Consider the following 25,123-nt stretch of genomic DNA (forward strand, 5'->3'; position numbering starts at 1 on the left):
ATGATATAGATGGAATACTCGATATGTTTGAACATGTTTAGAGGAGATAAAGTTATAAGTACAAAGAAAACAAAACAAAACCCAAAAAGACAATTATTAACCTCAAGGAAAACAAAAAGTTGTGTATTCATGTTTACTGCATGGTTTATCTTTCAATAGCATACACAAGGTCACAGCAATGTAAATACCAAATTTTGAACTAGCCAAAATTACAATATAGCTCTATGGAGAGGATGAGGGAAAAGAAGTGTATGACAGTATATGTACACACTAGTTAATGTGTGTTGGGGGTAGGGTTTTTTGGGTTTTGTGGGGTTTTTTGGCCACACCACGCAGCTTGTGGGATCTTAGTTCCCTGACCAGGGATCGACCTGAGCCCTCTGCAGTGAAAGCATGGAGTCCTAACAACTGGACCACCAGAGAATTGGGTATTTTTTAAAAAACAAAATCCTTCATTTAAATAGCTATCATCTTTCATAGGAGGGCATCAATAGATAATGCCTAAAACTGAAAAATTGAGAAGTAACAAAATAAGCTTATTTGGAGAAAAATGATAGAAATAAAATGGTTAAATTGTTGAAAATGGTTGCCTATGAAAGTGGTTGAGAAGCAAGAAGATAGGGGAGTGTGCTCTTTTTTGATGCAAGCCTTGGTTTACTGTTTGACTTTTTAAACTGTGTGATTAAAAACAAAACTGAAACTAATAGGAAGGAAGGAAGGAAGGGAGGGAGGAAGGAAGGGAGGAGAGAAGGAAGGAAGGCGGAAGGAAAGGGAGAAAGAAAGAAGTAGTTGCTCTTGCTCTCAAGGTATCCATGATTTAATGGAAGACATCAAATGGTAATTGGTTTAGTAGTATTAGAGGCATGTACAAGATGTTTGGGGAGAACATAAGAAGATTCGATCATTCTTCTTCTTTGGGCAGAAACACATGGTGAGAGGCGGCACGTATATGAGGTCTTCTTTGGTTAGAACCTTATAATTTTTTATTAGTGATTTTCCAGTCAGAATAAGAGGGAAAAGATATTCTAAACTAGCCAGGGAAGAACAGCATTAGCAAAGGCATTGAAAAATGAAAGTATTTTCAATTCTCAGGAACTCTGTGTCATTACTATAGCTGGGGCTGCTATGTAATCCAAATAAATGGCAGGTGATGGGGTTAGAGAGTTTATTTGAGTGTAGATTGCAAAAAGCCTTATATATCAATTTATAGAAAAATATTATTAAAGTCACAAATCCAAGTATGTATGGTGAATGACATCGCCATCTATCTAGTGGCTTAGTCTATAACTCAGGAGTCATCCTTGACATTTCCCTGTCTCTCAATCCACATTTCTCATCTATTGCCAACTGGCACTCCCTCTGAGTGGGTAAAGCTTTGTGGGCAAGTGGAGATGGGAGCTGATGTGCAGTGCATTATCTACACAACTGTAGGGGGCAGCCTTGTCCACCTTAGTCCAAACGCAAACCCTCTCCTACCTAAACACTCACAAGCTTTGAAGGATGACTCCTTCTCTTTCATTCTCCACTGCCACACAGAGTGATCTCATCAAAATGCAAATCTTACCATGTCAACCTTCCTACTTAAAATACTATTGTGACTTTTCATTTCTCTTAAGATAAAGACCAATATCCTTAATATGATCTTCAAAGTTCTGCAGGGTCAGGTCTGAGCATGATCTCTACCATGTCCCCTCATGATATGGATCTCTGTCCTCCATCCACAATGGCCTTCTTCCAGTAATTTTAATCTTACATATGTCCTCAACCATTGGTCCTTTGCATGTAAAGCTCCCTCATCCTTGAACACTCTCTTTCAGTACTTCCCACCATTCCCATCACCATTTTCACATCTGCCTAATTAATTTCTACTCATTCTTCAGATGTGTGCCCTCAGGCACCATGTACATATTTGTGGCACTGATTATGACTGTAATTTTAAATTCACTTATAAGATTATTTGACTAAAGTCTATTTCTCTTCTTGACTATAAGTTTAAAGTGAACAAGATATGTATTTGTTTAATTCATAAATTAATACATATTTGTTTAATTCATAAATTAATAAATAGCATGCTTACTGAAATCTAAAAGAATTTTGTGAAGGCTTTAGAGAACAATAGATAAATTTTTCTTACACAGCAACAATTTCAGGGAAAACAAAAATGGCTCTCCAATGCCATGAATGCAAACTAAAGGGACAAACTGTTCTGAAATAATGTCAATATAAGAAACACAAGAAAATACACAAATAAACATACGATATAATTGGAAGTGAGCTCTGAAATGGAACACTTAAGATTTTATGTCATCTAAGAAATGCAGCAGATTTTTACCATACTATAGGTGACCTACCATTAATACTCTCTGATTTTTATTTTTTAAATATCAGCCCCATGCTGAGAACAGACTCTGAGGAGGTTGATTAAAATACAAAACTTATTCAATAAGTAGTCTCCTCTTCCATTTTCTTCTGAGTAAAAAGAAGTGTCATTCTCACAAAGCTTCTAGCCATCAGTCAGCAGGCCAGATAATCCATCTGTTTTTTTAATTAAACAGACTGAACATTGCTTCATTTGAATTGGACACTCTCCAATCTTTCTAAAGTTTTCCTATCCACAGAACAGCTTATCTATTAAAAGAAATCCATGAATGATACCTCCTTTTTCACTCTTTTACCAAAATTAGACACAATGATTTGCCAATATATTTATTTCCTTAACCCATTTTCAACCAGATGCTATCTCCAGAAAAACAATGAATAATGTTTTAATTTAACTAACTATGGGTATTATGTCTTCCATTTTTAGCTGAGTAGCAAGAACAAAGTTACAAAGTTATCAGTAAATAGCAGGAAAATTCCTTTATTCTATTAACAATAAGTCATGTAACAGCTGTCATGTTCATAAAGGAATTAATTGCCCACCGTCACTCATCCATTTGTACAAAAAAGGTTTATATTAATGTCAGCCACTCTACTTAACTAGGGGAAAAAGATGACATAACTTCCCTGCCTTCAAGGAACTCAGAGCCTAGTCAAGGAGAAAGAAAATTAATACAGATTGACAGGTGCCAGGGCAGATTTCAGTCATGCCAGACGAAAGAAAAGAGTTGTCTTAACAAAGGAGGAGATAAGAGCAATTTAGGCTGAGGAAACTGCATGAATCTTTGAAAACTAAAGAGCTATAGAAACTGTAAAAGATGAAAGTAAAGGCTGAAAAACTAAGTAGGATTTATGTAAAAAAAAAATTGTATATCATGCTGGAGTTTGGATTTTATCCTGAAATTGAAGAGAAAGGATCATAAGAAAACCTGTGACATCAAATTTCTCATTTAGAAAAATTATCTTTGCAGCTATATGGAAGATGAACTTGAAGGGAGAAAAACTTTCCATGCAGTCTTAAAACAGTGGCTCCTAAAATAGAAGACAGTTTCATATTACCATTAAAATAAAAAGGGTAATATTCCACTTAAGCTCACTATCTAGATGTTTGAAATGCTCTTCCTTGCTATACAAATAATTTGCTATAGAAACTTAATAACCCAAGCTCTTTAAAGATTGAAAACTTAATCTGAAAATTATCAACAGTTAAAATCTAACTTTATTTTTGTGTGAACAAGACTGCCTTAACATTCCCTTTAGTAGGTTTCTTTCTGAACTTAGGCCCCTGACCTCTCTTTTTCTTAAGAGTATTTACTTTAGGATACTTGAAATTTAAATTTTTTTCTCTGCCCCTTTGAGCTATCTTCTCCCAGCCTCTTGCCAGTTTTATAACCCAGGAACGTCTTTCTGAAGGATCTGAGAGCCACCCTTTGAAAAGTAATCATCGAGAAAGATAGTATGCCTATCTCCTAGACTCTAAGGGAGGGTAGCCTAACTTCGAAAAGTACCAATTAACAGACAAAAATGGCCTAATCATAGTGACCAACTTCTACTCAAATGTCCCCAGGACTTTTCCACTAGCTCACCCTCAATGCTTAAAAAACTCTCCTGTTTTTTGTTCCAGTGGAATTGACTCAATATCTCTCCCTTATTGCTCTGCCAAGAACATTCTCCATATCTTCTTTGTTTTACTAATTCCTAATCATCCTTCACATCTCAGCTTGAATGCCACATCCTCTAGGAAGTCTTCGATGCTACCAGCCCTCCAAGTCCAGGTCCAGTACATTCCTCCATTTTATCTTATATCTAGAGTATTTGTTATGAGCTGAACACTTGTGTCCTCCCAAAATTCATACTCCCCAATATAATGATATTAGGAGCTAGGGACATTTGCAAGGTAATTAGAATTAGGTGAGGTCATAAAAGTGGAGCCTTCTGAAAGGGATTAATGCTCTTAAAAGAGTTATGAGAGAGCTGGTTCCCCCTCTCTGCTCTCTGCCGCATGAAGATACAATGAGAAGTCAGCATCCTGGAAGAGAACCCTCACCAGAACTGCATTTGTCACACTTCATTAATCACCCATTTACTTGCCTCTAGCCCCTACAAAATTAGCAACTCCATGAGGATAAGGAGCATATTTGTTATGTTCTTTATACAACGTTAATGAATAAATATCTGTTGAATGAAGTAATGAATGATTATGAAAATAGTCCAACCTTCCATTCAAGCCAGGACACTGATTAGGCTCCTGAACTTTCAAAATATAATGTTAATTATGTCACCTTCTTGTCTGTTTTCATGCTATGTGGTCTTGCCTTCAATATTTAATAGAAAGCACCAGCACTCTATGCCCTTGTCAAAAAATACAAATGTAAAATAGATAGCTAGTGGGAAGCAGCTGCATAGCACAGGGAGATCAGCTCAGTGCTTTGTGACCACCTAGAGGGGTGGGATAGGGAGGGTGGGAGGGAGGGAGACGCAAGAGGGAAGAGACATGGGAACATATGTATATGTATAACTGATTCACTTTGTTATAAAGTAGAAACTAACACACCATTGTAAAGCAATTATACTCCAATAAAGATGTAAAAAAAAAAGCCCACGCACAGCAACGAAGACCCAATGCAGCCAAAAATTAATTAATTAATTAAAAATACAACCTCAGATTGTCTGTTGTCCCCTTTCTTTAGAAACTTAGCCAAGAGAATTTAAGAAAAATAGCCCGAGGAGCAAGCAATCTCCCTCTTCCTTTACAAGCTCTAAACTATAAAATCTAATTGAGGAAAACAGTTTCACATTACTATAAAAATAAAAGAGGAATCAAGTTGAACCACCAAAAGTCTACATATTTGGACCATACTGCTTTGGTCCTTCAAAGATTCACCTGAGACCACTGCATATGAAAACTCCAGGGGCACTATGCACCTAGAATTCTGTGTGAAAGGCACACTCCCTCCCTGCACTCGCCTCACACACACTTTATAGTTTATTTGAATAGTTTATTTGAACCTGTAGAGTTATATAAAGCAATGTCCTAGAATCACCTCTATTGAGTTACTCTTTGTGCTAACCCTCTGGCTTTTTTAAAAAGCTGGAAACAGACACAAGAAATTCACTCCTGCATTTTCAGTAAATATATTGTCAAGGATATTGTGCTCTTCAATAACCAGTATTCTCTACATGAAGTTCCACAAAGAAACGTGTTTAATTCACTGTATGCACAAATCCAAAGCTAGTTTCTTCAAAGAAAAGTAGTAAAATAAACAGAAAACTGTAGATTCTAAAGTATAAGTGAGGGCCCACTCACTATGTCCTTAAGGAGGAAGAATCTTGCTCTGGATTGGATTTGGATCAAATTCCAAAGTAATCTTTGGGTTACAGTTAAGTACTAGGTATCTTTGGGGAGTGTCTAACTTTCATGATGCTGGAGACGGAGACATGAAATCGAGCCCAAATATTTCACTTGCTTGGGAAGAAGTACTCTCCCCACCTATACCTCATTGCCTTCTTCCCACTTAGAAAGCCAAGTTGGAACCACAGTAAACCTGAGGGTGAAGGAGTGTACTTTGATCTGCCTATTCTAGGAAAAAGAAGTCCTCTAGAACTAACCTAACTCATCAGCACTCAGGACACCATTAGGTTCTGAGTCAACTCTCAGGTTAGAAAAAATTATATTCTTTTTTCCTGGTATTGTCCGTTATGGATGTATTTCCCCTGAGGGGTGTCAATGGAAGGATGGGTTGAATATTTAGTACACTGTTTTATTTCCACAGAAGTATCCATTTTGACAGATTTAGGGATAGCTAAAATTTTTCAAAAGAGAAAATTAATGAGGTTTTAAATATTAAAACATAAAGCTATAATTGTTAAAGTGTGGGATTTCCAAACAGATAAATTGAACAGAATAGTTTTAAGCAGGGGAGTGACATAATAGATTTGCATTTTTAAAGAGAATGTGGAGAACAGATTAGAAAAGGGCATGAGTGGACACTGGGGTAACACTTTTTAAGCTTTTGTAGTAATCCAAGGAGGAAGTAATAAGGGCTTGAGCAATGGAAATGGCAGAGGGAATGGAGATAAATGTACATATCCAAGAGATAATTTAAAAATTAGAATCATCAGGTATTCCCTGGTGTTCCAGTGGTTAGGACTCAGAGCTCGGAGCTTTCACGGACAGGGCCCAGGTTCAGGGAACTAAGATCCTGCAAGCCATGCAGTTCGGCAAAAAAAAAAAAAAAAAAAAAAATAGAATCATCATAATTTGCTAGTTGATGAGATGATGGAGGTAAGAGACAGGAAAGAGGTGATAACGGTGGGGACCTTCCTAAATTCACCACCTGGTGGATAATGGAGCCATGCACAGAGATTAGAAACATAATAGGGGTAGAAAGTTTGGAAGGAAGATCTTGAATAGGGTTTTGAGATATTTTAATGTAAGATAACTGTATAAGAAACAAATAGAGATAATGTGGTTGTTGGGTTTGAGTTAAGAGAGACTTGTAGCCTGGGAATATAGATTTGAGGGTCAGCAACATATAGGTAATTCTTAAAGCCATGATAATGCTGAAGAGCACCCAAAAGAATGTGTAGAATGAGAAAAGATGGATGACAAAGCTTTGAGGATTACCTAAAGAATGATAAAGATTGGTCAAAGGAGACTGAGAAGGAGCAAGACAGAGAAACTGGATAAAAAATGGAAGAGTGATGTTTCAGAGCAACTAGGGGAAGAGAGATTTTTCAGAAAGGAGTGAGTGGGACAATGGGTCAACAGTGTCAAATGTTACTGATAGGTCAAGTAAAAATAAAAAGAACTGAAAAATGTCCATTGGATTCAGCAACAAGGAAGTCAGGACCTTGACAAGAGTAGTTTAATGAAATGAAAGGATGCTATCTGGCAAGAGATGGAGAAGTGAATGCAAGTGAGGGAACAGTAGCAGGAAATGTAGACAATAGTTTTTCAAGAGTTTCAGATATAAAGAGGAGAAAAAGGAAGAAAAAAAGGCAAGATTAGAAGAAGTTGCACATTACAGGGAGGTTTTATTGGATATGATTGTTTAGTTGTTTGGTTAGTTTTTTATTGGTGGTGGTTTCGTTTGTTTTAAATGGGAGAAAATTGAATATGTTTAAATGCTTATGGAAAGGTATGGTAGCCAGCCACCAAGATGATCCAAATAATTCCTGCATCCTGATATTCATATAGGGTCTTCTACATACACATTGAATAGTACAGATCTGTGTAAGTAATAGGAGAGTATGGAAATACTGGTGTGTGACTCCTAAAACTAAATGATAAAAGACACTGTGACTTTGCCTTGCTCTCTTGAATCACTAGCTCTGGAAGAATCCAGATGTCATGTTTTGAGGACGCTCAAGCAGCCCTATGGAGAGGTCCATGTGGCAAGGAACACTCATCCTTCTTATAGCTGGCAAGGAACTGAGGCTCCTGCCAATAGCCATGTAAGTGAGCCATCTTAGAATAGATTTTTCCAGCCCCAATCAAGCTTTCAGATGACTGTCAACTGAGGCTGACATCTTGACTGCAACCTCATGAGAAATTCTGAGCCAAAATCATTGCATTTAGCCACTCCCAGATTCCTGACCGACAATAACTGTGTGATAATAAATGTATGTTGTTTTAAGCTGGCAAACTGTTAAGTGACAACAGATAACTAATACAGAACTAATACAGAAGGTTATAGTATTAAACAGGAGAGGTTTAAAAATATAAAAGAAGGAAGAGATCATTGACATGCAAGATATAGAGGTAGAAGACAGTGTTTCCTACGTGAAAAGACCAGCTTCACATAGGAGAAATGATGCCTCTTTCACTTCACAGGAAGGAAATAAAAGGACGGCTATATGAACTCAAGCTGTTGGTCAGTGGCAGGGAATGAGGAAGCACGCATCTGATGTTCTCAGTTTTCTCTGATAAGAAGAAAATGGGGTTATCTGTTAAGAGTGATGAACAGGTAGGGAAGTTTAAAGTTTGAAGAGGATAGGAAATTTTATGTAGCTGCTGTGGAGAATTGAAAAGAGGTGACTAAGGAAATATAGAAGGATTTCTCAAAAGCATTGAGAGCCCAGCCGCTGTCAGAGATCATGAATTTTTTATGTAACCAATCTGTGAATTTTCTCCAAAATAGAGGTGAGCTACAGGAGTGCCTTTTGGCAAAGTCTCACAGGGCAGCTTTGGATCACAGTTCAAATTGAGATAAAGTTGCCTGTTCTATGGTCTAATCACAGCTTGATGTTTAAAAATGGCAGGTGTGATTGAAGAGAAGTCCAGTGCTTTACATTTGAAAGAGATGGGAAAACTGCGTGGCTAAGGAAATTAATCAAACCCCCCAACCACTGTTGTACAGACCTATGGCTATTTAAATAGCTTTTTTAAAAGGTCCACCAATCTTATAGTATAGGAAATTATTAGAAATATTTTCTGGGTATTGTTAATGATTTATTATTTCTCACTTTTCCATATAAATACCTTTCCCTTCTCTTCTAGCCTTTTCTATTCCTTTAATATGCAATTATTAATAGAGTCTAAAGGAACTCTCTAAAATATAAGCCAAAATTACCTCCCTTCATGCTTACATGTGATAAACTGCATTCTTCAGAATTGGTCCATCAGATATGTTTTACCCATTGAACAAAACATATACATAAACTTAATCTAACAAACAATTTGAGAAATAATTGCTATGATTTAACCTACAAAGTAAACTTTTCTCCCTAAAAAAAATACCTCATTGGAATTCAAATAGCAGAGTCATAGTATACAAACCAACTTCATTCTAACTAGTTCTAGTTTGCCTCTTTAGATACTTTTTTTAAATTCCAAGATAAACCAGGCTTAGAAACATTTATACAATCCCACCATGTATTAGGCGACCAATAAGCCATGATACCCTAAATATGAATGCAGCTCCCGTGTATTAATCATATTCATTAAAGGATAAAATATTTCATACAAATAAAAGTTTTTAGGCCGCAAGGTATAAAATGCAATATTTTCCAGCCATGACTATTTTTAAAGAGGCATATTTCTGAAAATACCTTGGGCTTCATTTCAGTAAACAATAACACACACTAATGCAAACAGATACACTGCCAAGTCATTATTCTCATACTTATTAAGGCAAATAGGCAGCACCACAGACAAACCTGAAGCACTGTAAATAACGAGTGTTAAACTGAACCTAATGAATGATTCATAAAACCTAATTCTTCCAGTTTATTTGGCACTTCTCTCACAGCCAGCTGAAACAATGCAGAATGATTACAAAGATGTATCATCTGTACTGCTAGGGCATACGCCTTATCTATTAAGCTAGCTCATTTATTTAAAAAATCATCACCATCTCATGGCTACTTTGCATTCTAAATGTTTGCTTTTGTAGGATAACGTGATGCAAATGTGCCTTTCTGGAGTTTAAAAATGAGATAATGTCCAGAGGATGTCTGCTTCACACTTGAGACCTGATTTACGGGTGAAGTGGAGCTTCAAGAGTAAAATGGCATAGGCTGTGACTCTCCGAGGCACTGTATTGCATTCCTGGTCCAGCACTTTACTAACATGAAGGACTAGAATATCATCAAAAGGATCCTGGAGCTAAGTAAGCTGAAACACTGGTTCTATTTCTGGATCTGCCATGGCTTGATTTGACCTCAGTCATGTAAAAAAACTTCAGACGTCTAGACTCTCTTCCCTTACTTTATCACATTAAGAGTATGGACTGGAATAACTGTGAGGTTCCTTCCATTCTTCATATTCAGCAATCTACATCACCAACAAACTAATATACCAGCTTCCAACCATATTCTACTAGATTATAAGAATCACGAAGGCAGAACTAGGTCTGCTTTGTTCACCGGTGTATCCTCAGCACTTGGAAAGTGCCTGATCCATCGGAGTATTTCAATAAATACTTATTAAATAAACAAATGGGCCTATTCCAATTGAGAAACACAGTATTAATCATAAGTTTGTTTCCTCCTTCACCCAATATTTGATACAGCAAAAGTTTGGGATAGCCAAATCCCCAAATTATTGATAGCAGCTAAAGATAAGAGAATTATTACATTCAGCAGCAAACACAGCATTTGGTTTTCTCACCAAACTACCGGAGCAACATATTTTCCAAAGTCTATTATGGAGTAATGATTGGAATATGTTTTTCTATTACTCAGTGTAGCTAGGTTTAGGACTAGCATTCTGATTAATCAATGGGCTCTCATTTTCTATAGTAATCCTATTGTAAAGGAAAAAAACCTCTCCCTCCCCCAATACACACATATAAACACATATGCACATTTAAGCCTATATCTCTCCTCAAAACACAGACTCAAAGACTATACACACTAAGGAGAGATTTAAAGTAGATACCATGGAAGATTCTAGGAGGGAATATTCTGTAGCTTCTACCAACTTCTTGCTTTCCACAGTCTATCTTGTGTTTTATACCCATTGTTTGATTCAATCTCTGTCTTATGGAATTTGGGCATTGCATCAACAGTTGAGGACTAGCACTCTGTTCCCTCCCTGAGGATTCCTTCCTGACTTAGGACAGAGTAGAGGAAAGAAGCATTTTAAGTTTTGGATTCCAATATATCTGAAATTTATTCAAGCATATTATTGTAACCATTCAAAATATGAAAGACATTTTATATCTAATAAGCCTCTGTAACAGATGCTTTGTACTATATTGTGCTTTGTACAATAATGATACAGTATGAAAAACTATACTGTAAGCCATAAAGTACAGCAGATAACCCCAGAACAATTTAATAAAGTAATTTTAGTGACCCTTATAATATTTAGATACTCAATATTTATTCTCCCATTCTCTCATTTAGTAATAGAAATGTGGTTTCAGAAATTTAAGCTCGGATTTGCCAATGGTTGGTTCAAGAATGAGTATGTAGTATAATTATTATCAGTTAGACACAAGAAGAGAAATGCTAGAAATTTCTAGAAATATTATTCTTTCTTTCCAAGGCAGTGGCAAGAAACTGGTATCTCTCTATAGCTGGACATGAATAAGAAAACATGTAGCCCAGATTTCAGTCAGTTAAAATCACAAACGGAACCAGCCTTAGTTTGAAGTCCAACAATACTGGTAGCATAATGGAAAAACAGAAAGAGCCTAGGTCCATGATGACATTAATGAGCACTAAAGCAGTTAAATCTATAGCCTACTCTACTTCTGGATTTTCTTTTATTTGAGATAATAAATGTTCTTATTGTTTACATTAGTTAAGTTAGGGCTTCTGTTAATTGCAGCCCAAAGAATCCTGTCTGATACACTTAGTTATCTATTTGTGGAGACCATCTACTATGTAATTTTTTTTTATTGGAGTAAAATTGCTTTACAATGTTGTGTTAGTTTCTGCTGTACAATGAAGTGAATCAGCTATATGATTCCTATACCTATACCTATACCTATTCCTATACCTATATCCCCTCCCTCTTGGACCTTCCTCCCCAACTCCCCCACCCCCCATTTATGTCATCACAGAACACCGAGTTGAGCTCCCTGTGCTATACAGCAGGTCCTCACTAGCTATCTATTTTACACATGGTAGTGTATTTATGTCAAACCTAATTAAGGTGATTTAAGACAATTTTAAAAAAACAAACAGACTTTGAAGTCCTAGTATTGGAAGTCCACACAGTATTGGTAGTCCTAGCCAGAGCAAGTAGGCAAGAAAAAGAAATAAAAGACATTCAAATTGGAACGGAAGAAGTAAAACTGTCACTATTTGCAGATGACATGATACTATATATAGAAAACCCTAAAGACTCCACCAAAAACCTTTTAGAACTAAGAAACAAATTCAGTAAATTTGCAGAATACAAAATCAATCTACAGAAATCTGTGGCATTTCTATACACTAATAATGAAATATAAGTAAGAGAAAATAATAAAACAATCCCTTTACAGTTGCACCAAAAAGAATAAAATACTTAGAAATAAGTTTAACCAATGAAGTGAAAGATCTGTACACTAAAAACTATAAGACCCTGAAGAAAGAAATTGAAGAAGACATAAATAAAAGACCTTCCATTCTAATGAATTGGAAAAATTAATATTGTTAAAATGTTCATACTATCTAAAGCAAACGACAAATTCAATGCACTCCCAACCAAAATTCCAACGGCATTTTTCACAGAACTAGAACAAATAATTCTAAAATGTGTGTAAAACCACAAAAGATCCCAGATAGCCAAATCAATCTAGGAAAAGAAGAACAACGCTAGAGGCATCACATTCTCTGTTTACAAACTTTACTACAAAGCTATAATGACCAAAACAGCATGGTATTAGCATAAAAACAGATACATAGATCAATGGTATAGAGAATAGAGAGCCCAGAACTAAAAGCACACATTTATGAACAATTTACAACAAAAGAGCCAAGAACATTCAGTAGAGAAAGGACAGTCTCTTCAATAAATGGCACTGTGAAAACTGGGTTGCCATATGCAAAAGAATGAAACTGGATCACTGTTGTACACCATTCACAAAAACTAACTCGAAATGGCTTAAACACTTGAATGTAAAACCTGAAACCATAAAATTCCTAGAAGAAAACATGGTCTCCTTGACATCAGTCTTAGTGATGTTTTGTGGCTTTGACTCCAAAGGCAAGGGAAACAAAATAAAAAATAAACAAGTGGAAGTACATCAAACTAAAAAGCTTCTGGGGCTTCCCTGGTGGCGCAGTGGTTGAGAGTCCGCCTGCCGATGCAGGGGACACAGGTTCGTGCCCCGGTCTGGGAAGATCCCACATGTCGCGGAGCGGCTGGGCCCGTGAGCCATGGCCGCTGAGCCTGCGCGTCCGGAGCCTGTGCTCCGCAACGGGAGAGGCCACAACAGTGAGAGGCCCGCGTACCGCAAAAAAAAAATAAAAAAAAAATAATAAATAAAAAAATAAAAAGCTTCTGCACAGCAAAGGAAACCATCATCAATGAAACAAAAAGACAACCTACTGAATGGGAGAAGATATTTGCAAATGATATATCCAATAAGCCATTAATATCCCAAATATATAAAGAATTCACACAATTCAACAAAAAAATCAATTAAAAAATGGACAGAGGATTTGAATAGTCATTTTTCCAAGAAAACACAAAAAGTTGTTCAGCATCACTAATTACTAGGGAAATTCAAATCAAAATTGCAATGAGAGGGACTTCCCTGGTGGCACAGTGGTTAAGACTCCACGCTCCCAATGCAGGGGGCCTGGGTTTGATCCCTGGTCAGGGAACTAGATCCCACATGCATGCTGCAACCAAGAGTTCACATGCCACAACTAAGGAGCCAGTGAGTCACAACTAAGGAAACTGTGAGCCACAACTAAGGAGACCACTGGCTGCAACTAAGGAGCACACGTGTCACAACTAAGGAGCAGGCAAGCCGCAACTAAGGAGCCCGCAAACAGAAACTAAGGAGCTTGCCTGCTGCAACTAAGACCCAGTGCAACCAAATAAATAAATAAATAAAATTGCAATGAGATATCACCTCACACCTATTAGAATGACTATTATCAAAAAAGACAAGAAATAAGTGTTGGCAAGGATGTGGAGAAAAGGGAACCCTCGGGCACTGTTGATGGGAATGTAAATTGGTGCAGCCACTATGGAAAATAGTATGGAGATTCCTCAAAAAATTAAGAATAGAACTACCATATGATCCAGCTATTGCATTTCTGGGTATATATCCAAAGAATACAAAAACACTAATTCAAAAAGATATATGTACTCCTGTGTTCATTGCAGCATTACTTACAATAGTAAGGATATGGAAACAACATAAGTGTTCACTGATGGATAAATGCACAAAGAAGATGTGGTATATATACACAGGCATACCTCATTTTATTGCACTTCACTTTATTGTCCCTCACATATATTGCGCTTTTTATAAATTGAAGGCTTGTGGCAACTGTGCATCGAGCAAGTCTATCAGTGACATTTTTCCAACAGTATTTGCTCCCTTCATGTCTCTGTGTCACATGAAATCTTACTATTTGCAACAACATGGATAAACCTTGAGGGTACTATGTTAAGTGAAATAAGTCAGACAGAGAAAGACAAATACCATGTGATTTCACTCATATGTGAAATTTAAAAAACAAACAAACTCATAGATATAGAGAACAAATTGGTGATTGCCAGAGGGGAAGGGGGTGGGAATGGGCAAGTAAGTAAAGGGGGTCAATTGTATGGCAATGTTGTACACCTGAAACTTATAAAATGTTATACACCAATTTATATCAATTGAAAAATAATTATACACAATAGCCCACTCTAAGAACATAGTATACTGAGCAAATATTTCCTATTTGATTTATCAAGTTTTTTATTTGATTGTTCACAAGGCACTTTTTTAGAAAAGTTAAGAATTAAAGGCATCCTAGGAATAAAACTTTATGTTAGTCTGTCACTGTGGAAAGAACTTTATGGAAGTAACAGATAGAAAAGGCCTTTCTGATTTGTCCCTTTGCCAAGGCATGAGTTTCTTACAATATATTTTCTCATTAAAATTATACAAAGGGTCTCAATCCTGAGGTTTTAGTGAATAAGCTGACTTCTAACTGGGATTGAAATGAGATTTTTTTTTTCCCCCTGAGGAATAGTGCTACAAATGTGATCAAGTGAATTACTGAGGGATTTCAACCTCCTCTATAAGACTCCTAGTCTGTTCCAGGGTGATAATTTAATGTTGTGTATATTTAAGAGTAAACTGGAAACTCAAAAGAGAAATTAAGTTCAACAGAAAGAGTAGCTTAATGCTCTCAGCTTCCCGCCACAGCCATGGACTGATATAGATTCTGTGTGGAAGCAGACTTTCTAAAAGATCATTCCAATTATAAGGTCCATAAAAACAACCTCAATAATCTAACTTGCCCTCACTTCCCTAATACATATCAATCACACAGCAGTAGTCAAGCATCACAGTTGCTTACAATATATTTATTCTTCCATGTTTCTGTTTGTGAAATCTCCTTTGTTTGGGATGAACTCCCTCTCCCCCCATCTCTTCCACCTTTTTCTCCTCTCCTTCCTCTCCTCTGTTCTTCTCTCACCTCTTCCCTAATTCTCCATTTCTCTTTCCCTCCAAATTCCCATGCATCATTTCAGGTCTAATTCAAGTCTGACCTTCTGCAGGAAGCCCTCCCTGAGCATTTCTCACCTCTGAATTCCTATGAAGGAAAGTCTGCTGCATAGGATTCTAACATGTCCTGATTTAATGAGGAAAATACTATAATGAAGAGCATAGTCTTCAAGAAAAAACAGAATTCAAAGCTCAACTTTGACACTCAGTAGCAGACCCTCAATAAAATAGTACTGATTATTATTATTAATAACAATGAACAAATATTAAAACTTGATTCTGCTATTTAGTAATTTTATGATCTGAGCAAGACATTTAACTTATTAGAACCACAGTTTCCCTGTCTGTAAAATGAATAACATCTGCCCCACTAACCTCATAAAATTGTGAGAATTGAAATGAGATCATGTGTGTGATAGTGCTTGTAACAATTATACAAATATCTACATGATAGAGTCTAAGAGAGCTATTAAATATATTCATTAAAAGATTATTAATAATGGGGAATGCTTATGTTGTAATATCAAATGGACAGAAAAAAAGACACAATTGTTCAACGATATGATTAAAAACTACATTAAAGTGTATTTTTAAAAAGATTCTAAGGAAACATACCAAATCATTAAAAGTTTTCAGGGCAGGGACTAGGGTGAAGCAAGTGAGGTGCCTAGGGCACAAAATGTAAGGAGGCACTCCCTTACCTCCTGTAAGTGAAATGTCAGCCTCCTTACATTTTGTGCCCAAGATAATACTCTGGATACCCAGATAAAGTTGCAATGCTGGGGCAACACTGATGGGGCAACAGCAAATAGGAAAGAGCAAACACTTCTCCCCACCTCCTGCCTTCCAATCTCCCTCTAGCACTTCTGCATCCTCCAGCAGATCCTAACAACTGAGGGTGGTTAGGCAGTCCCAGTCCCAGCATTACCAATCATAGAGGATCAATTTGGGGCTGAAAAACAATGGCTAAATAATTGGCACACCAATTAACTGAAACTTCCAATAGGAAGGCTATGTCTTAATTGCTTTCTTATAATCAAATAGTTTCTAATGATAAATTCTGACAAAGGGCAAAGTCCTAACTCCCAGCTAGAAGAGAGCACAGAGCAAAGACAGGGGCCTCTAATGGATTTTAAGGCAGTCAGAGGGCTTGCCTTGAGCTAGAAGCAGAGCCTGCCTAGAATTTTTCTAGTCAATATATGATTTCATGGACCTAGAATGATCAATTTTCCAAAGAAATAACTCAATGACAATACAGTTAGCATAATATTGTGGTTGATAGCATGAGTACTAAAGCCAGATCTCCAAGTTTCAACTCCCAGCTCCACCATTTACGGGCCTAGTGACTTAAGGCAAATTACATAATTTCTTCACGCTTTAGTTTTCTCAACAATAAGACAAATATAATAATAGCACTTACCTGATAGTGCTACTGTGAAAATTAAATGATTTAATCTACATACAGTGATTAGAGCAGTGCATGGAACATAGTAAATGTTTAATTAATCTTGGCCACTATTGGTAGTTAATGATCAAAATTCTTTCTTTAGTTTAAAAAAGCATAAATGCCTCTGGGGATAACACTGTAATCTATGATTAGTTATTTATATTAAAGTGTAAATAAAAGATCTGAGGGCAGATTTGGAAGAAAACATGAGTAATCAGGAGTGGAAATTTAGGAAAACATGAGAGTACTAGGTTTGTAAAAAATAAATGGTAGGGGGGACCTTGAAGATGGCGGAAGAGTAAGACGCGGAGATCGCCTTCCTCCCCACGGATACACCAGAAATACATCCACACGTGGAACAACTCCTACAGAACTCCTACTGAAGGCTGGCAGAAGACCTCAGACCTCCCAAAAGGCAAGAAACTCCCCACGTAACTGGGTAGGGCAAAAGAAAAAACAGAGACAAAAGAATAAGGACGGCACCTGCACCAGTGGGAGGGAGCTGTAAAGGAGGAAAAGTTTCCACACACTAGGAAGCCCCTCCGCGGGCGGAGACTGCGGGAGGCGGAGGGGGCAGTTTCGGGACCGCGGAGTAGTGCACAGCGACGGGTGCGGAGGGCAAAGCGGGGAGATTCCTGCACAGACGATCGGTGCCGACCAGCACTCACCAACCCGAGAGGCTTGCTGCTCACCCACCGGGGCGGGCGGGGCTGCGAGCTGAGGCTCGGCTTTTGGTTTTGGACGGAGCTCAGGGAGAGGACTGGGGTTGGCGGCTTGAACATAGCCTGAAGGGGTTAGTGCACCACGACTAGCCAGGAGGGAGTTCGGGGAAAAGCCTGCACCGGCCGAAGAGGCAAGAGACTTTTTCTTCCCTCTTTGTTTCCTGGTGCGCGAGGAGAGGGGTTTAAGAGCGCTGCTTAAAGGAACTCCAGAGACGGGCGCGAGCCGCGGCTGAAAGCGCAAACCCCAGAGACAGGCGCGAGCCGCGGCTAAAACCGCGGAGCCCAGAGACGGGCGGGAGACGCTAAGGCTGCTGCTGCCGCCACCAAGGGGCCTGTGTGCGAGCACAGGTCACTCTCCGCGCCCCTCTTCCGCGGAGCCTGTGCAGCCCGCCACTGCCAGGTTCCCGGGATCCAGGGACAACTTCCCCGGGACAGCGCACGGCGGGCCTCAGGCTGGTGCAACGTCACGCCGGCCTCTGCCGCAGCGTCACGCCGCCTCTGCCGCCGCAGGCCGGCCCCGCACGCAGTGCCCCTCCTTCCCCCATCCCCCAACCCCCGGCCTGAGTGAGCCGGAGGCCCCGAATCAGCGGCTCCTTTAACCCCGTCCTGTCTGAGCGAAAAAACAGACGCCCTCCAGCGACCTACACGCAGAGGCAGGGCCAAATCCAAAGCTGAGCTCCTGTGAGCTGTGAAAACAAAGAAGAGAAAGGGAAATCTCTCCCAGCAGCCACAGAAGCAGCGGATTAAAGCTCCACAATCAACTTGATATACCCTGCATCTGTGGAATACCTGAATAGACAAGGAATGATCCCAAATTGAAGAGGTGGAATTTAGGAGCGAGATCTATGATTTTTTTCCCTTTTCCTCTTTTTGTGAATGTGTACGTGTATGCTTCTGTGTGACATCTAGTCTGTATACTCTAGCTTCCACCATTTGTCCTAGGGCTCTATCCGTCCATGACTTTTTTTTAAAAATTCTTTTTCTTAATAATTAAGTTTAATTGTAATAACTTTATTATACTTTACCTTCGTGCTTTCTTTCTTTCCTTCCTTCCCTCCCTCCTTTAGACAACGAATCACCCCAAATTGAGGAGGTGGTCTCAGGGAGCAGGATTTATGATTTTACCCCCTTTACCTCTTTTTGTGAAGGTGTATGTGTATGCTTCTGTGTAAGATTTTCTCTGTATAGCTTTGCTTCCAACATTTGTCCTAAGGTTCTATCCGTCCCTTTTTTTTTTTTTTTTTCTAAATATTTTTTAATTCAATAACTATATTATACTTTATTTTATTTTTACTGTATCATCTTTCTTTCTGGCTTTTTTTCCTTCTGTCCCTCCTTCCTTCCTTCCTCCCTCCCTCCCTCCTTTCTTTCCTTCTTTGCTTCTTTCTTCCTTCCTTTCCTCCTTTCCCTCTTTCTTTACTCATACTTCTACTAATTCTCCCTACTTTTTCTCCCTTTTATTCTGAGCCGTGTGGATGAAAGGCTCTTGGTGCTCCAGCCAGGAGTCAGGGCTCTGCCTCTGAGGTAGGAGAGCCAACTTCAGGACACTGGTCAACAAGAGACCTCCCAGCTCCACATAATATTAAACGGTGGAAATCTCCCAGAGACCTCCATCTTAACACCAGCACCCAGCTTCACTCAACGACCAGCAAGCCACAGTGCTGGACAACCTATGCCAAACAACTAGCAAAACAGGAACACAACCCCACCCATTAGCAGAGAGGCTGCCTAAAATCATAATAAGGCCACAGACACCCCAAAACACACCACCAGACGTGAACCTGCCCACTAGAGAGACAAGATCCAGCCTCATCCAGCACAACACAGGCACTAGTCCCCTCCACCAGGAAGCCTACACAACCCACTGAAACAACCTTAGCCACTGGAGACAGACATCAAAAACAACGGGAACTACGAACCTGCAGCCTGCAAAAAGGAGACCCCAAACACAGTAAGATAAGCAAAATGAGAAGACAGAAAAACACACAGCAGATGAAGGAGCAAGATAAAAACCCACCAGACCTAACAAATGAAGAGGAAATAGGCAATCTACCTGAAAAAGAATTCAGAATAATGATAGTAAGGATGATCCGAAATCTTGGAAGTAGAATGGACAAAATGCAAGAAACAGTTAACAAGGACCTACAAGAACTAAAGATGAAACAAGCAACGATGAACAATGCAATAAATGAAATTAAAATCACTCTAGATAGGATCAATAGCAGAATAACTGAGGCAGAAGAACGGATAAGTGACCTGGAAGATAAAGTAGTGGAAATAACTACTGCAGAGCAGAATAAAGAAAAAAGAATGAAAAGAACTGAGGACAGTCTCAGAGACCTCTGGGACAACATGAAACGCACCAACATTCGAATTATAGGGGTTCCAGAAGAAGAAGAAAGAAAGAAAGGGACTGAGAAAATATTTGAAGAGATTATAGTTGAAAACTTCCCTAATATGGGAAAGGAAATAGTTAATCAAGTCCAGGAAGCACAGAGGGTCCCATACAGGATAAATACAAGGAGAAACACGCCAAGACACATATTAATCAAACTGTCAAAAATTAAATACAAAGAAAGCATATTAAAAGCAGCAAGGGAAAAACAACAAATAACACACAAGGGAATCCCCATAAGGTTAACAGCTGATCTCTCAGCAGAAACCCTACAAGCCAGAAGGGAGTGGCAGGACATACTGAAAGTGATGAAGGAGAATAGCCTGAAACCAAGGCTACTCTACCCAGCAAGGATCTCATTCACATTTGATGGAGAAAATAAAACCTTTACAGACAAGCAAAAGCTGAGAGAGTTCAGCACCACCAAACCAGCTTTACAACAAATGCTAAAGGAACTTCTCTAGACACGAAATACAAGAGAAGGAAATGACCTATAGTAGCGAACCCAAAACAATATATAAAATGGAAATAGGAACATACATATCAATAATTACCTTAAATGTAAATGGACTAAATGCTCCCACCAAAAGACACAGATTGGCTGAATGGATACAAAAACAAGACCCTTATATATGCTGTCTACAAGAGACCCACTTCAGAACTAGAGACACATACAGACTGAAAGTAAGGGGATGGAAAAAGATATTTCATGCAAATGGAAACCAAAAGAAAGCTGGAGTAGCAATTCTCATATCAGACAAAATAGACTTTAAAATAAGGACTATTAAAAGGGACAAAGAAGGACACTACATAATGATCAAGGGATCGATCCAAGAAGAAGATATAACAATTGTAAATATTTATGCACCCAACATAGGAGCACCTCAATACATAAGGCAAATACTAACAACCATAAAAGGGGAGATCAACAGTAACACATTCATAGTAGGGGACTTTAACACCCCACTTTCACCCATGGACAGATCATCCAAAATGAAAATAAATAAGGAAACACAAGCTTTAAATGATACACTAAACAAGATGGACTTAATTGATATTTATAGGACACTCCATCCAAAAACAACAGAATACACATTTTTCTCAAGTGCTCATGGAACATTCTCCAGGATAGATCATATCTTGGGTCACAAATCAAGCCTTGGTAAATTTAAGAAAACTGAAATTGTATCAAGTATCTTTTCCGACCACAACGCCATGAGACTAGATATCAATTACAGGAAAAGATCTGTAAAAAATACAAACACATGGAGGCTAAACAATACACTACTTAATAATGAAGTGATCACTGAAGAAATCAAAGAGGAAATAAAAAAATACCTAGAAACAAATGACAATGGAGACACAACGACCCAAAACCTATGGGATGCAGCAAAAGCAGTCCTAAGGGGGAAGTTTATAGCAATACAAGCCCACCTTAAGAAGCAGGAAACATCTCGAATAAACAACCTAACCTTGCACCTCAAGCAATTAGAGAAAGAAGAACAAAAAAACCCCAAAGCTAGCAGAAGGAAAGAAATCATAAAAATCAGATCAGAAATAAATGAAAAAGAAATGAAGGAAACAATAGCAAAGATCAATAAAACTAAAAGCTGGTTCTTTGAGAAGATAAACAAAATAGATAAACCACTAGCCAGACTCATCAAGAAAAAAAGGGAGAAGACTCAAATCAATAGAATTAGAAATGAAAAAGGAGAAGTAACAACTGACACTGAAGAAATAAAAAAAATCATGAGAGAATACTACAAGCAACTCTATGCCAATAAAATGGACAATCTGGAAGAAATGGACAAATTCTTAGAAATGCACAACCTGCCAAGACTGAATCAGGAAGAAATAGAAAATATGAACAGACCAATCACAAGCACTGAAATTGAAACTGTGATTAAAAACCTTCCAACAAACAAAAGCCCAGGACCAGATGGCTTCACAGGTGAATTCTATCAAACGTTTAGAGAAGAGCTAACACCTATCCTTCTCAAACTCTTCCAAAATATAGCAGAGGGAGGAACACTCCCAAATTCCTTCTACGAAGCCACCATCACCTTGATACCAAAACCAGACAAGGATGTCACAAAGAAAGAAAACTACAGGCCAATATCACTGATGAACATAGATGCAAAAATCCTCAACAAAATACTAGCAAACAGAATCCAACAGCACATTAAAAGGATCATACACCATGATCAAGTGGGGTTTATTCCAGGAATGCAAGGATTCTTCAATATACGCAAATCTATCAATGTGATAAACCATATTAACAAATTGAAGGAGAAAAACCATATGATCATCTCAATAGATGCAGAGAAAGCTTTCGACAAAATTCAACACCCATTTATGATAAAAACCCTCCAGAAAGTAGGCATAGAGGGAACTTTCCTAAACATAATAAAAGCCATATATGACAAGCCCACAGCAAACATCATCCTCAATGGTGAAAAACTGAAAGCATTTCCACTAAGATCAGGAACAAGACAAGGTTGCCCACTCTCACCACTATTATTCAACATAGTTTTGGAAGTTTTAGCCACAGCAATCAGAGAAGAAAAGGAAATAAAAGGAATCCAAATCGGAAAAGAAGAAGTAAAGCTGTCACTGTTTGCAGATGACATGATACTATACATAGAGAATCCTAAAGATGCTACCAGAAAACTACTAGAGCTAATCAATGAATTTGGTAAAGTAGCAGGATACAAAATTAATGCACAGAAATCTCTGGCATTCCTATATACTAATGATGAAAAATCTGAAAGTGAAATCAAGAAAACACTCCCATTTACCATTGCAACAAAAAGAATAAAATATCTAGGAATAAACCTACCTAAGGATACGAAAGACCTGTATGCAGAAAATTATAAGACACTGATGAAAGAAATTAAAGATGATACAAATAGATGGAGAGATATACCATGTTCTTGGATGGGAAGAATCAACATTGTGAAAATGACTCTACTACCCAAAGCAATCTACAGATTCAATGCAATCCCTATCAAACTACCACTGGCATTTTTCACAGAACTAGAACAAAAAATTTCGCAATTTGTATGGAAACACAAAAGACCCCGAATAGCCAAAGCAATCTTGAGAACAAAAAAAGGAGCTGGAGGAATAAGGCTCCCTGACTTTAGACTATATTACAAAGCAACAGTAATCAAGACAGTATGGTACTGGCACAAAAACAGAAAGATAGATCAGTGGAACAGGATAGAAAGCCCAGAGATAAACCCACGCACATATGGACACCTTATCTTTGATAAAGGAGGCAGGAATGTACAGTGGAGAAAGGACAGCCTCTTCAATAAATGGTGCTGGGAAAACTGGACAGGTACATGTAAAAGTATGAGATTAGATCACTCCCTAACACCATACACAAAAATAAGCTCAAAATGGATTAAAGACCTAAACGTAAGGCCAGAAACTATCAAACTCTTAGAAGAAAACATAGGAAGAACACTCTATGACATAAATCACAGCAAGATCCTTTCTGACCCACCTCCTAGAGTAATGGAAATAAAAACAAAAATAAACAAATGGGACCTAATGAAACTTCAAAGCTTTTGCACAGCAAAGGAAACCATAACCAAGACCAAAAGACAACCCTCAGAATGGGAGAAAACATTTGCAAATGAAGCAACTGACAAAGGATTAATCTCCAAAATTTACAAGCAGCTCATGCAGCTCAATAACAAAAAAACAAACAACTCCATCCAAAAATGGGCAGAAGACCTAAATAGACATTTCTCCAAAGAAGATATACAGAATGCCAACAAACACATGAAAGAATGCTCAACATCATTAATCATTAGAGAAATGCAAATCAAAACTACAATGAGATATCATCTCACACCAGTCAGAATGGCCATCATCAAAAAATCTAGAAACAATAAATGCTGGAGAGGGTGTGGAGAAAAGGGAACACTCTTGCACTGCTGGTGGGAATGTGAATTGGTTCAGCCACTGTGGAGAACAGTATGGAGGTTCCTTAAAAAACTACAAATAGAATTACCATATGACCCAGCAATCCCACTACTTGGCATATACCCTGAGAAAACCAAAATTCAAAGAGAGTCATGTACCAAAATGTTCATTGCAGCTCTATTTACAATAGCCAGGACATGGAAACAACCTAAGCGCCCATCATCGGATGAATGGATAAAGAAGATGTGGCACATATACACAATGGAATATTACTCAGCCTTAAAAAGAAATGAAATTGAGCTATTTGTAATGAGATGGATAGACCTAGAATCTGTCATACAGAGTGAAGTAAGTCAGAAAGAAAAAGACAAATACCGTATGCTAACACATATATATGGAATTTAAGGGAAAAAAATGTCATGAAGAACCTAGGGGTAAGATAGGAATAAAGACGCAGACCTACTAGAGAACGGACTTAAGGATATGGGGAGGGGGAAGGGTGAGTTTTGACAGGGCGAGAGAGAGTCATGGACATATACACACTAACAAACGTAGTAAGGTAGATAGCTGGGGGGAAGCAGCCGCAAGGCACAGGGATATTAGCTCGGTGCTTTGTGACAGCCTGGAAGGGTGGGATGGGGAGAGTGGGAGGGAGAGAGACGCAAGAGGGAAGACATATGGGAACATATGTATATGTATAGCTGATTCACTTTGTTGTAAGGCAGAAACTAACACACCATTGTAAAGCAATTATACCCCAATAAAGATGTTTAAAAAAAAAAAAAAAAAAAAAAAAAAAAAGAGTCATGTACCAAAATGTTCATCGCAGCTCTATTTACAATAGCCAGGAGATGGAAACAACCTAAGTGTCCATCATCGGATGAATGGATAAAGAAGTTTTGGCACATATATACAATGGAATATTAGCCATAAAAAGAAACGAAATTGAGTTATTTGTAGTGAGGTGGATGGACCTAGAGTCTGTCATACAGAGTGAAGTAAGTCAGAAAGAGAAAGACAAATACTGTATGCTAACACATATATATGGAATCTAAGGGGAAAAAAATGTCATGAAGAACCTAGGGGTAAGACAGGAATAAAGACACAGACCTACTAGAGAATGGAC

Source organism: Phocoena phocoena, chromosome 2, assembly GCF_963924675.1.
Source record: "Phocoena phocoena chromosome 2, mPhoPho1.1, whole genome shotgun sequence".
Taxonomy (NCBI): domain Eukaryota; kingdom Metazoa; phylum Chordata; class Mammalia; order Artiodactyla; family Phocoenidae; genus Phocoena; species Phocoena phocoena.